The sequence below is a fragment of the Balaenoptera acutorostrata genome, chromosome 9 (assembly GCF_949987535.1).
Source record: "Balaenoptera acutorostrata chromosome 9, mBalAcu1.1, whole genome shotgun sequence".
NCBI classification, from domain to species: Eukaryota; Metazoa; Chordata; class Mammalia; order Artiodactyla; family Balaenopteridae; genus Balaenoptera; species Balaenoptera acutorostrata.
The window spans coordinates 57,838,422-57,851,532 of NC_080072.1; the positions used below are offsets into that span (position 1 = coordinate 57,838,422).

The following is a 13,111-nucleotide window of genomic DNA, read 5'->3' on the forward strand; positions in this document are numbered from 1 at the left end:
ACTCTGGCTCTCGAGCAAGGCCAGCCTCTGGGGCGGTGAGTGCCACTGCCTTCCCTCTCTTTGCTGGCTCCTGCTGTCATCACCTCCCTCAACGCTAAGCTGGCTTTGTTAAATGAAGCTTTGCTTCCTGAAGACTTATTTACTGAGTCCCTGGACTGTGTGTTACTGTACTAATGACAAAAGCACATGTAACTGGAACGGTCCCTTAAGACTGGTCCCAGCTCCTCCTGCCTGCCCTTGCAAGTCTTCCGAGGACGATGTTCCCCACATCCTGTACTCACCACTCTCCATCTATTGGTCTTTTTTCTCTTAACTCTTATCTTAAACTCTCGTCTGTTGTGTTAGAAAGGAAGCGAGGTATTAAAGACAGATAATAGTTTAGAGTGTAATACCCCCAGCCAAGGGCATTATTCATTTGGCTGGCTCTCTAAGCTTAGTCCAAATTCCTTAGCACAACATACAAGGCCTTTCACAGTCTGACCTATTTCCTGCTTCCCTCCTCCCATACCCCAGGCATATGAAAGCTTCATCAGTCTGTGAATGCACCAGCCCCTTTTATGATTCTTTGTTTTGGCCTATGCTGTTCCTTCTGCCTGGATTTCACTTCTTCTCCTCTGGCACTCACACACAGACTTTAAGACCCTACACGGATATCACATTCTCTCTGAAACCTTCGTGGACTTGGCCATTCTTCTGGGTGCTAACAGCACGTGGCCCAGGCTTCATTATATCCACTGTCACCCTGCTTCCTTGCCTGGCCCATGGGTTTCTAAGAACAGTGACTGATGATGTTACCTCTACAGTGCCAGCATTTACCTAATAAAGCCCAGGTACATACAAAGTTCCGAGTCTGTCTTTGTAGAATAAGCAAAAACATTCATTCAGCATACAATAATTCCAACAGTGAAACTTTTTGTTCAAAAGAAAGATTTAAAGATGTAAGTTCTGGCAATGTGATAGCTAGTGGGAGGTAATGTTTTAGTGGTGATGATGGTGGCTTTCTATGGGTATTCAAAGCACTTCAGAGGGGACATAGTTCTGCTTCCATTCCCTGTTATCTGACCTATTTTAGTACCCTTCTCAAGGCCCTGGGCAGGATCACCAGCTCATGGATGCTCTACAGCATTAATGACTCTCCAGTCTCTTCTGCTGCTGGGCAAGACAACTTCTGCCAGCGTACAGCAGGAAAAGCCACAGGCCTCTGGGGAAAAACTGTTCCATTGACAGCTGTATTGACCTCCAAAATGAATTCCCATTACAGGTCTCGTAGTGAACTGGATGTTTGTTAACAGAATCAATGGCTTCTTTACTCCATTAGACCTGCAAGATGAACTCTCTAGTGGCAGAGGAGAGGGTTTATGCTGGGGGACAGAGAAGGCCCAGCGCTGGGGGATCAGCCCAAGCTGCTGCCTGAGGAGACATAGGGAAGGTGCAAGGGAAACCTCTGGTGCATTCTACACTATCTGTGGTCTTCTGGACTCCTCTTCCTCTGCCCAGCCCTTCAATGGGGGCTTTCTTCAGGGTTCTGCCCCAGACACTCCTATGACCTCACTCTCACTCTGGAGACTCTCCGGGGGTATCCTGTCCACTCTCACAGCTTCAGCTATGTGATAACAACTCGCAAATCTGAATCTCTAGCTCAGTTCTCTCTCCTGGGCTCCCTGTCTTATATCCCCCCCCACCCCCCACGCCCATCTACTGAGCATCTCCATTCAGCTGTCCCACAAGCAGGTCAAGCTCAACAATCTAAATGGAACTCCTCCTCCTGCGTTCTCTATCTCAGTGAAGTACATCAACATCACCATCCAATCAGTTCCCCAAGCCAGAAACCCAGGCATTATCTATGACTCTTCCCTGTTTCTCAGCAACCACTTCATGTCATTATGTCACTGCCTTGCTTAAAATTCGTCAGTGGATCCCTGTTATCCTCAAGATGACTTACAAAGCTCTCTCTTTTAAAAACCACTTTCCTGTTTATTTCTTCAATCTTGTTTCCCACCAGTACTTCCTTGTGTTTCAAACAGAATTTCAGGAAAACACCAACCTCTTTCTCATCACTCCATACATCAGGCTATCAACTAAGGCCAGAGATACCGTCTCTCTTGTAACAGTTTTATCCCTAGAATGAAGCCCAGTCTGTGACACAACTCCATAATCATGTGTTGATTAAACACATGAAGTACATATAGTATAATAAGTCATACTCCCTCAGTAATATCCACTGACTCCTCATTACCTTCAGAATAAAGTCCAGGTTCCCCAATCTGACAAGAATAGCCATTTTGTCACAACCTACTTATCCTGCCATGTCACCCAATTCATCCTTAATGTCCCCTATGTTGAATGCTTGTGGGTCTGTATAAAGGAAGAGCGACCTATCCTCAGCTCTAGGGCCCTCTGCCTCCAGCTCAGGCTATGGATTCAAATCTGTGACCCAGTCTGTTTACTCACAGAGCTAGAGAAGTTTCACCTGAGTCTCAGTTTCCTTATTTACAAATTGACATAGGGTGGTTTTATGAGGATGAAGTGCAGAGAGGGTCAAGAAAGCACTGCAGGTTGTAGGTACTCAAAATGTGTTCTAGTCACTTCTGTATCTCCGTGCCTAGAACAGTCCCAGCACATAGTGGGTATTCATTACATTGAATTCATTGTTGAAAGAATAAAAGAATTTTCCCTGGCATAAAAATCCACATATGCTTGTTTCTTGTGGTCAAAATCAGAGAGGTTTTTGAGGTCTGTCAATAAGATGAAGTAAGGGTTAGCATGAGTTGGGCCCACAGACACTTGGAATTCCACCCTTCTAACATAAAGCCATGTCTATGAAGCCAGTTAGCTCCATAATGGTCTGCAGCCCCAGAAAAGTTCTTTCAAAGCTGTTTGGGCACTAAATCTTGCCAAAAGCCTACCTCAGCTTGCAATTTTAAAAGACTTCTACCTGAATTCATGTGATGATTCCTTGGTACCTTTACTGGGTTGAACAGTGTCACTCCAGAATTCATGGAACCTCAGAATGTGACCTTATTTGAAAACAGCACCTTTGCAGATGTAATTCATTAAAATGAGGTCATACTGGATTAGCATGGAACCTACTTCAATGACTGGTGTCCTTATAAGAAAACAGAGACAAAGACATACAGGAAGGGGATGAAAGAGGTAGAGACTGGATAAACAAAAGGTGATATACCCATACAATGGAATACTATTCAGCCATATAAGTGAATGAAATACTAATACATGCTACAATATGGATGAATCTCCAAAACACTATGCTAAGAGAAAAAAACTAGTGATGAAAGACTATAGATTACATGACTTTATTTATGTGAAATGTCTAGAATAGGAAAATCCAAAGACAGAAAGTAGACTAGTGGTTGCCTGGGGTGGGGAGCAGTAATGGAAAGTGACTGCTAATGAGAATGGTATTTCTTTTTGGGTTGATGAAAATTTTCTAAAATTAGACTGGTGATGGTTGCACAACCCTGGGAAATACTAAACCCACTGAACTATTTACTTTAAAAGGGTGAATTTCATGGTATGGGAAATACATCTCAGTAAATTTATAAACACACGCACAGTTTGACAGTTCCTCAAAAAGTTAAACACAGAGTCACCATATGACCCAGCAATTCCACTTCTAGGTATATACCCAAGAGAAATGAAAACATACATCTACACAAAAACTTGTAAACAAATTTTCACAGCAGCATTACTTAGAATAGCCAAAAGTGGAAACAATCCAAATGCATATAAGCTGATCGATAAAGAAAATGTGGCATAGCGTATAATGGAATATTCCGCAGTAAAAAGAATAAAGCACAAATACATGTTACAACATGTACAAACCTTGAAAGTACTGTGCTAAGTGAAAAGAAGCTAGGCTCCATTTATACGAAATGCCTAGAAGTGGTAAATATATAGAGACAGAAAGTAGATTAGTGGTTGCTTACGGCTGGGGTGAGGATGGGGAATGGGAAGTGACTACTAATGGGTATAAGGTTTCTTTTCGGGGTCATAAAAATGTTCCCAAATTAGACTGTGATGGCGGTTGCACAGCCCTGTGAATATACTAAAAACATTGACTTGTACACTTTAACTGAGTGATATATGGTGTGTGAATTAAAACACACACACACACACACACACACACGCATAAGCCCTTTGCAAAGTATGAAGTGTAAAGTATATGCAAGAGATTAACAGTCATCCAGTTAAATTCATCTGACCTTTAGTTTTTCTTTATTTCTTCTCCGAAGAGAAAACTGAACACTCAGTAAATACCGAGCCCTTACTAAACTCCCTTGAGTAAGAGACATTCTCCCCTTCCTACCTTCAGTTCCCTATAACTCCTCCAACCCCACTGCTGAGGGTTTCACCCCATAATCATAGCAAGGCAGTGGGAAGTTCAGCTAAACAAAAGGCAAGAACTCATGGTTTGGGGTGAAAAGACTCAAGCAGGTTGAAATTCCACCTCACAGTGTGTGGACCTCATGTACAGGAGAGGAGTCAGGAGCCCAGGGATCCATTTCCAGCTCTGCTGTTAACTAGCTGTGAGATCATGGACAGGTCTCTCTCTGAGCTTTAGCTGCTTACCTGTCAAGATGGGAGGATAATCCCTGGCCTGCTTGTCTATCTTACTGGGCTGTTGTAAAGGGCAAATGAGATAAGGATGTGAAAACAAATACATGCACTCATATAATTATTCATAGGATTTGTTGTTATTGCCTGGGTACCTTTTGAGGAAAGGAAAGAATGGTAAAGATAAAGGAAACATTAGACAATACGTGGCTGGGCTGTTTTTGGTATATGGCTGTAAGGCTGTTGTAATGATGTGTCTTGGGTCATTAGGAAGGTCAGTTATACAGCAAGAAGAAAATGGACATTTCCAGACTTCTGGCCTGAGCTTCGATCTCCAAGTCTAGACGAAAGATAATGCCAGAAAATGCCTGAGTCAATTTGTTTTCTTTTCAGCAGGGTTTTATTTTTTCCTCTTCTTCCTGGCTTCTTTTTAGGGCCCTACAAAATCACTCCCCTTCCTTTCCACAATCACCCCTGGGAAGCCTGCCCAGCATAAAAACACTCCTCCCACCTTCTTGCAAAACTCTAGAACAGGAAAGCTCTGAAGGATTTCAGTAGAGGAGCCCAGCCCAGGCCAGCCCAGCCCAGCCCAGCCATCCACTAGCTAGTGATAACAGGAGCAGGAAAGGGGTGGTTGGCGGGAGCTTCTGGAAAAGATGACTGGCCAAATAATGACTGGTTCCCTTATCTCAATGCCCTTTTAATCTTTATCCTTTCCCCCCCAAATCCCCACCCCAAGCCTCAGTGGGTCTCAGAACCCGTAAAATGGTAGACCAAAGTTCATGCTGGCGTCCAGGCTGGATTCAAAGCCTGGCTCTGCTAACTCCTGGCTCTGGTCTTGGACAAGTTACATAAACCTCTTTGATCCTCACTTGTTCAATAGGGAGAATACATACTTTGCAGGGCTGCTGCAAGGACTGGAGGTCATTTATACAAAGCATTTAGCACAGCACCCCACCATTCTTACTGCTCCTATTCCTAGAGTACACATGGAACCGGCTGAGACCCTGAAATTGGCCAAGAGGTATGGAATTTCTTTCCAAGTCACAACTATACCTTGTATAGATGTTATACGTGGACTAATAAGAACAAAAAGGACAATACTGACTACAATAATCACAGCTGCCATTTTACTGAGCACCTACTATGTGTCTCTGGTCTACCCCGTGAGGTAGATATTATTACCTCCATTGTTTTTTTGTTTTGTTTTTTAGGGGGATGGAGAAACTGAAGCTCAGAGAAGTTAATAGTGAGCTCTGGGGTCACACATTTAGAAAGCGGCAGAACCTAGATCTGAAAGAGATCTCATTGTCTTCAAAGCCAATTACTCTCACCCATGTAGAGAAAAGAGTTCCTACACAATCCCTATGAGGTGAATGGTATTAGCTTTATGGGAGGCAGAGTCAAATAACAGAATGAGAGTCTAGGTCCAGGTCTGCTGCCAACTGGCTGTGTGACCTTCGATACGTCATTTCACCTTTCTGGGCCCTGTTTTCTTTATTTGTAAAAGGAAGAACTTGGATTAGACCAGGGATACACATCAAAGTCATCTTTGGGAAATTTACGAGAGCTGCTCCATGTAAGACCTAATGAGTTATATTTACACATTTAGATTCAGATCCACTGGCTTGGTTTTTAACAATCTCTGGTTCTTCATTCTGGAGCAGAGGTAGAAGGGCTGGGGTCAACTGAAAAATCAAGGGCAAAGCAAGCTCTGAAAGCCAAATGAAAGAACAAATTCTTCCCAAAATCTTTCTTGGTATCATCAAAATTCTAAATTGGAAACCATCCATGTTCTTCCTGGCCCTCCTTATCATTTGTCCACAGCCGACTCCAAAGGAACAGTGAGCAAGAGAAAGAGCCTGACGTGGTTCAGAAACGTGGGAGTCCAGGTTCTAAAACTACTTTGCCACAGGGCCTTGGGAAAAACTTTTAATCTCTCTCTACATCTCCTCTCCCATGCTGTCAAATGCCAAAGAGAACACCCACCTTACAGGGTTCTTTTGAGGAGTCAATGAGGTGAAATATGGGTAAATAGTAACTATTAAATACTAAGTAAGTGGTTGTTGGTTGCCAATTGTTATATTATATCATTTATTCCTCGAAGTAGAAAGGTGGTAAAATTCTGAGGGTTCTAACTGGGGAGAAGATGATTAATGAAAGAATTCTGAAAACAATGGTGTCGGATTTTATGGGATGAGTGGTCCCCTGGAGAAAGCTAATTGAAAAGCAAGAATCAGATGGGTGGAGAATTCTAAAAACAAAAACCTGCTGACAGATTGGCTGAGTGCAAAATTGGATCAATAGCTCCAGGTCATTTTAACTCACAATCACAAGCCTAAAATTATTTAAAAAGGAATAATCCTCAAAATCCTCTGGCACACATCATTACTAGAGAATTTATTCATACATTTAGGATCAAACACAAAATGTCTTCACTTTATACAATACCTCACATAATATGGTAACTGGAGGGGAACGTAGGGTCCAATCGTTATCACCACTGCCCTCCCTACTCACCCCCAAATCTCTCATTTACAGTTGGAGAAACCGTGGTCCAGAAAGGTGAGGCTACTTGTCCAAGGCCACACAGTGGATCAGATGTAAACCCTGAAATTAAAACTCAGATCTTTTAGCCCAGGGGTCCTTCTGCTGTACCAGTAGAAACATGTATCAATGTGAATGAAGATATATTCTCTATGGGGGGCGGGTAATCAAGTCAGGAGATCTGACCACCAGGACACTGGCCAGTGGGATTGCTATTTTGTCATGAGTTTATAATGTTACTCATATTTGCATGGTAAGTAAACATTTGCTGGATCAAACTACTAAAGACTAGTATAAATAATTCCCCAAGTTCAAAAATATAAGTCTTCTGGTGTTTATAAAAACTATAAAACAGAGGAAGAAAAAAGGGGAGGCAGAGAGGCAGTAACATGAGACCCTGTGAGACCTTTCAGGGACCAGGCCTCCCCACTCCCCTTCTGAGGAAGGATCTGGGGAAAAAACACCATCTCAGAGATCCAAGAGCCAAGTCACAGCAGCCTGACCTTGACGGATATGATCTCTTGGTCTACTTTAGCAGAAATCAATCCTGTGAAGGGGCACAGGGCAAAGAGAGTGAGTGGCTGCAGCTCGCAGGCATGTCACACAGTCTCTGGTCACACGTCCTTACATAACCTTCCTTGCCCTGCGGCATCTCATTTCAGAGATGGGAAACTAAGGCCCACAGCAAATGCCATGCTTTCTATACGGTCTCTGGTGAGAACTAATTATGCCTTCCTCTAAACCTTTTATCGTACTTTATTTTGCTTTTTATTTTATGCTGGGAATTCACGAATCTCTCATACAAAACAGACTGTGAGCTGTTAGGAGTCAGGACCTAGACCGTCTGTTTCTCTGGCGGTGTTCAGCACAAGGCTGTGTGTCTACTAAACGTCCAGATTAGAACAAGGTGCTCAATAAACATACCACGGCGGTAAGTTTTGTCAGAATCTTTCCTCTTTGTGTCAGAAGAAGGAATGAAGAGCTCCAGGATCTGAACGTAAGCTGCTGTTCAGGGTGGGAGGAACTGTTACCACTTACTTAGCAAGGCTGTCTGAGTTGTGTGTGTTTCTGGTTTTGGACAGCTGGTCTATATTTAGCCACGCTGCATTGTCCAGTTCACGTCGGACAGGTCAGCTTTGTTCTTATCTCACCTGCCACACGGAGAGCACACCTCAGCTGTGACAGACCTTACTGCTGCTCCTTTGAGAGGGGCTTCGGTTGACTGCGTGTCCCCCTCAAAGAGTCAATCCATAACTGGAATGAAGCACTCCTGTTGTTAACTTAGGGTCATGAGTACTGACCGTGGGCACTCTGCTAAGAGCTTCAGGCCTGTCAAAAAGAGTGGATCTTGTCCTTGCTCTATGAGCTTATACTGCAGTTGGGAAGAGCAAATTTATACTTGGGGCAGCACTTCTCCCTTCCCCCAAGGAACTTTGGGGACTCATTAGTATTCCCATGGGAATCAATCCATCTAGTGGGCACCATAAGCTCACATGTCAATGATGCATCTGACCTTTGTGACCTTTCCACAAAAATACCGAAACTATATCACTGTATTTTTAAGCTAACCAACTTCATAAGAGGTAAGCTTCCCCTTCCTTTCACAGTGACTTTCACTAAGAGACAACTGGCTACCAGCGTGAAACACAAGTGTCAGACATTACAGTGATGGGAGTTTATCAAGAATCATTACCAGTGGCAATAATCACAAGAACAATCTCTGAAACTGCTCTAGTCTGGATGGTGAGCCTGGGATTCTAAGAGCTCCAGCTTGCCTAGGGAATTATGAGATCCACAGCATTACGTAACCCAGAACTGTGGCTGTAGGAGAGACAGTGTGGTTCGGGGAAAGGAACGTGGATTTTGAAATCTGAATCTGAGTGTTTTGCTGTGGAACCTAGGAATGGTATCCGAATCTGTGCCCTAATTTGTAGAATTTTTACAAATAGCTACCTGCAGCGTTATCCTAGAGAGTCAAGGAATGCCATAGTGTCTGTATATCAGTGCTCCACAAAGGGAACTTCTCCCTTAGCACTCCATCACTGGGGTAACCTGGTGTGTGAACTGCATTTGCAGACCTTCAGGGTTTGATTAGAGGCAGGACTGGTACCAGAGCATGCAAATGGATTCAACTGGCCTTTGGCTGGTGAGTAGAGGACTGCAGGCAGAGAGCCTGGCAGGACTCAGCTTCCAGTCAGCAGCTCTTTCTCAGCCACTGTCTCCAGTCCTGGGGTCACAACAATCTCCTGGCTTCATACCTGCAGCTTCCCTATTCATCTTCCAGCCTTGTGTCTTGATGCCTCAGCAACCCTAGGTTTTTTTCACTGGGATCCAAAAGGGAGAGTTGTTTTTTAACATCCCTAGGAGGGCCAGCACACTAAGACCATACGTACATGCATCTGAGTAGGCCTGCCAAGGCATATTATTATACTAGAACAGGAGTTGGCAAACTAAGGACCATAAGTCATATCTGGTCGACAGCCTGATTTTATAAATAAAGTTCTACCCCTATTCATGTGCATACTCTTTATGGTTGCTTATGTGTAAAGTTGAGTACTTGTGACAAAGAATGTTCAGGTGGTAAAGCCTAAAATATTGACTATCTGGCCCTTTAGAGAGAAAGTTTGCCAGCCCCCAGACTACAAGTTCTCCTTCTGGTTTGTACAATCATGCCCTCTCTCAAAAATCTTAGTATCTAACTTAAGCTGGTCACTAAGGAGACAGAAGTGGGCTGAAACCAAGATCAGTGAATCCCAAACTTATGCTTTGGAATAATCAAGAAGAAGAATCACAGGAAAAGCCAGTTTGGAGAGTCCATGAATATTATTATAAGAAATCATATTCATTTTCATTTTAGCACACCTTGCGCACAAACAACATGCTAGTTGCTAGTCAGCATATAGAATCAAAAGGTACAAGAGGGGCTTCCCTGGTGGCACAGTGGTTGAGAATCTGCCTGCCAATGCAGGGGACACAGGTTCGAGCCCTGGTCTGGGAAGATCCCACATGCTGCGGAGCAACTGGGCCCGTGAGCCACAACTACTGAGCCTGCGCGTCTGGAGCCTGTGCTCTGCAACAAGAGAGGCTGTGATAGTGAGAGGCCCGCGCACCGCGATGAAGAGTGGCCCCCGCTCGCCGCAACTAGAGAAAGCCCTCGCACAGAAACGAAGACCCAACACAGCCAAAAATAAATAAATAAATAAATAAAATTAAAAAAAAAAAAAGGTACAAGAGAATAACATGATAGACTTGTGTTGACAGGCTTGGGAAACCTTCTTGGCAAAGCCAGAGAAGGTCATCACAAAAGAGCAGAGACAGCAGTGAGTCTTTCTCAGGTCTTCATGTACATGCTGAAGACCCTAAACAGGTATCGTGACAGTGTGAGGCAAGGAACTATATCTAGAATTTCAGGGTATGGGTTAATAGTTAAGAACATGGATTCTGCAGCCATACTGTCTGGGTTTGAATCCCAGGTCCTTTACTTAGTAGTTGTAAGAACTAGGGAAAGTTACTGAACCTCTCTGTGCCTCAGTTTCTTCATCTGTTAAATGGGAATAATGATAGGTATCTACCTCATAAGATTATATGAGTTAAGATCTGTGAAATGCTTTGAACACTGCCTCTACATGGTAAGCTCTATGTAAACATTATCTCTTACTGTTAGTAGTAGTATATTTAAAGAAACACCTTGGTTTTTGAGCACCTCAATAACTTAAGTATAATGCATCTCAAATCAGGAAAGTCAGCAAGGTTTATCTGATAAACATATTAATCACACACAGTAAGAATGTTTCCAAGTTCAGGGAAAATAGAGATAGTGTTATTTAGGATGTTTCAGTTTTGGGGAGATAAGAATAGCATGGTACACACACTCAAAGGGCTGCTGTGAAGATCACAGAGAAGGCTGCAACAGTTTATTAGCCATACACTCAACAGATATTTAATGTGTGCTTATCATGTACCAAACACCATGCTTTAAGTGGATTCTTATATAATCTTCATAATAATATTGCGAAGAATGTCTTGTTTCTATTTTACTGATGCAGAAATTGAGGCTCAGAAAAGTAAACTGACTTGCCTAAGACCATGTTAAGACTGAACTCATCAGTGTTGTGGATTCATGTATTTATGATTCCAAGACCTATGCTCTTTGCTCTTTGTACTAAATTGACCTCCTGAACCGGTGTGTGTGTGTACATGTGTGTGTGCCTGTGTGTGTGTGTGTGTGTGTGTGTGTGTATACACACACAAGCACACACACACGCATCATACAAGTATAAGATGAAACCTGGGTTTCAATTCTAGCCTTGCCAGTTAGCTGTATGCTCTTGAGCAAATTAGCTTCCCTCTCTTGACCTCCAGACACTGTCATTTGAGGAGTTTGGAACAAAACACTCTCTAAGGGCCCTTCAAGATCTCATATTCTAGAATTTTCTCAGTTTATGAAATCTACTGCCTTCTCTGTCTTGGCTGGGTGTTTTGGCTGTTATGATTCACCAGCCATGAAGAATTCGTTCACTGACCTCATCCACAAAAGAAGTGAGGCGGTGGGGAATAAAAGCAAACAATAAATAAATGATAGATATGTAAAATAAAGTTCATATCCTACCTCTTCAGACTAGAACATCATCCATTTTGAATTTTTCTTTGCTTTTTTAAAAATTGTTCTTTTGTATTGTATACCACTATTTCAATATATAGAAGTTTAGACTCTATGTCCTGTTAATAAGGTTAGAATGTTTTTGAAGCTTCTTTTTTTCCCCTCCTCAACGGTGAATTTCTCAAAACAACGTTTGGAAATAAGTTGTAATTTTTTAAACTGTAATTTTATATAACTATAACTATTTACAAAGTTATAAACAAACACTATAACTAAATCATTCATTTGAATCATCACTGGGCAGCCACTATGTGTCTCTACTAATGTGGTGACAGAAAGATAAAAGGGTCATGTTCTCATCCTCAGGTCTCTCACATATCTCCCCTCATTCCCAAACTTTGTGCTCTAGCCTCAGTGAACTATTTCCAGTTCCCTAAGCTTCTGGAAACTTGGAGAAAGCAAGAGAAACCTGAACTCTGAGGTGGTGGATGTGTTAATTAACCTGATTGTGGTAATCATTTTACAATGTTTGCATATATCAAATCATCATGATGTACACTTTAAATATATACAGTTTTGTCAATTATACTTCAATAAAGAGGTGGAAAAAATAAATATCTGGTGTATTTATTTCCATTTATGTGAGGAAATAAAAAAAAAGAGAGAGAGAAACCTGAAGTAACTGAGAAAATCCTGTATTGATCAGTTTTAACCTAAGTTGATTAGAACTTTAATTTCTATCACTAGCCAGATAGGGGCTTGATATTGAAATTAAATTCAGAAATTGAAAAAAAAATTTTTTTCTTTTCACACTTGAGGTTAACCTCAAATTTTTTTAATCTGCTAGCTATATCTTGGCATATAGCCAGGCACAGTTCAGTTAAAAGCAGCAAAACTTGGTGAAAACTGAGGGCCCCAGGACCTGGAACTATACACAGAGGAGGCAGGCAGTCACTGAGAAGGGTTCCAGGGGTGGTTTGGCAGAAAGAACACAAACTGGAGGACTTGACAGAGCTCATGAGGTCACTGAGAGCAGGTCCGCGGCTTATTCTCTTCTCTGGCATGTGACCCTAGAACAGGACCTGGCAAAAACAGGTACTCAGTGTGCTGAATGAGTGAACACAGAAATGGAAACTGGGCCTCACCCAGAAATGGGGGCAGCTGAGTCCGAAAGGAGGAGGAAGCTGTTGAGGGAAAGCAGAAGTGGAGTTTCTTCAGAAATTCAGGCAGACAGACCACTGGCCACCCGGAAGTCAGCCACTGGGCGGTGGGGCTCCAGCCACTGGCTTAAGGGTTTTGGTAAGACTGGGGTCTCTGAGAGGGACTAACTCAAAGCAGGATGGGGTCTAGTCCTAGGTGGAATTCGATACGACAGTCAGGCTAACAGGG

The 13,111-nt window shown here is 42.7% G+C and overlaps 1 protein-coding gene across 2 annotated transcripts in view; it reads right to left on the reverse strand.

The window, feature by feature from the left end:
- GAB2 (GRB2 associated binding protein 2) overlaps nucleotides 1-13,111 on the reverse strand; it is a 174,787-nt gene that overhangs the window by 27,515 nt on the left and 134,161 nt on the right. The window lies entirely within an intron of this gene.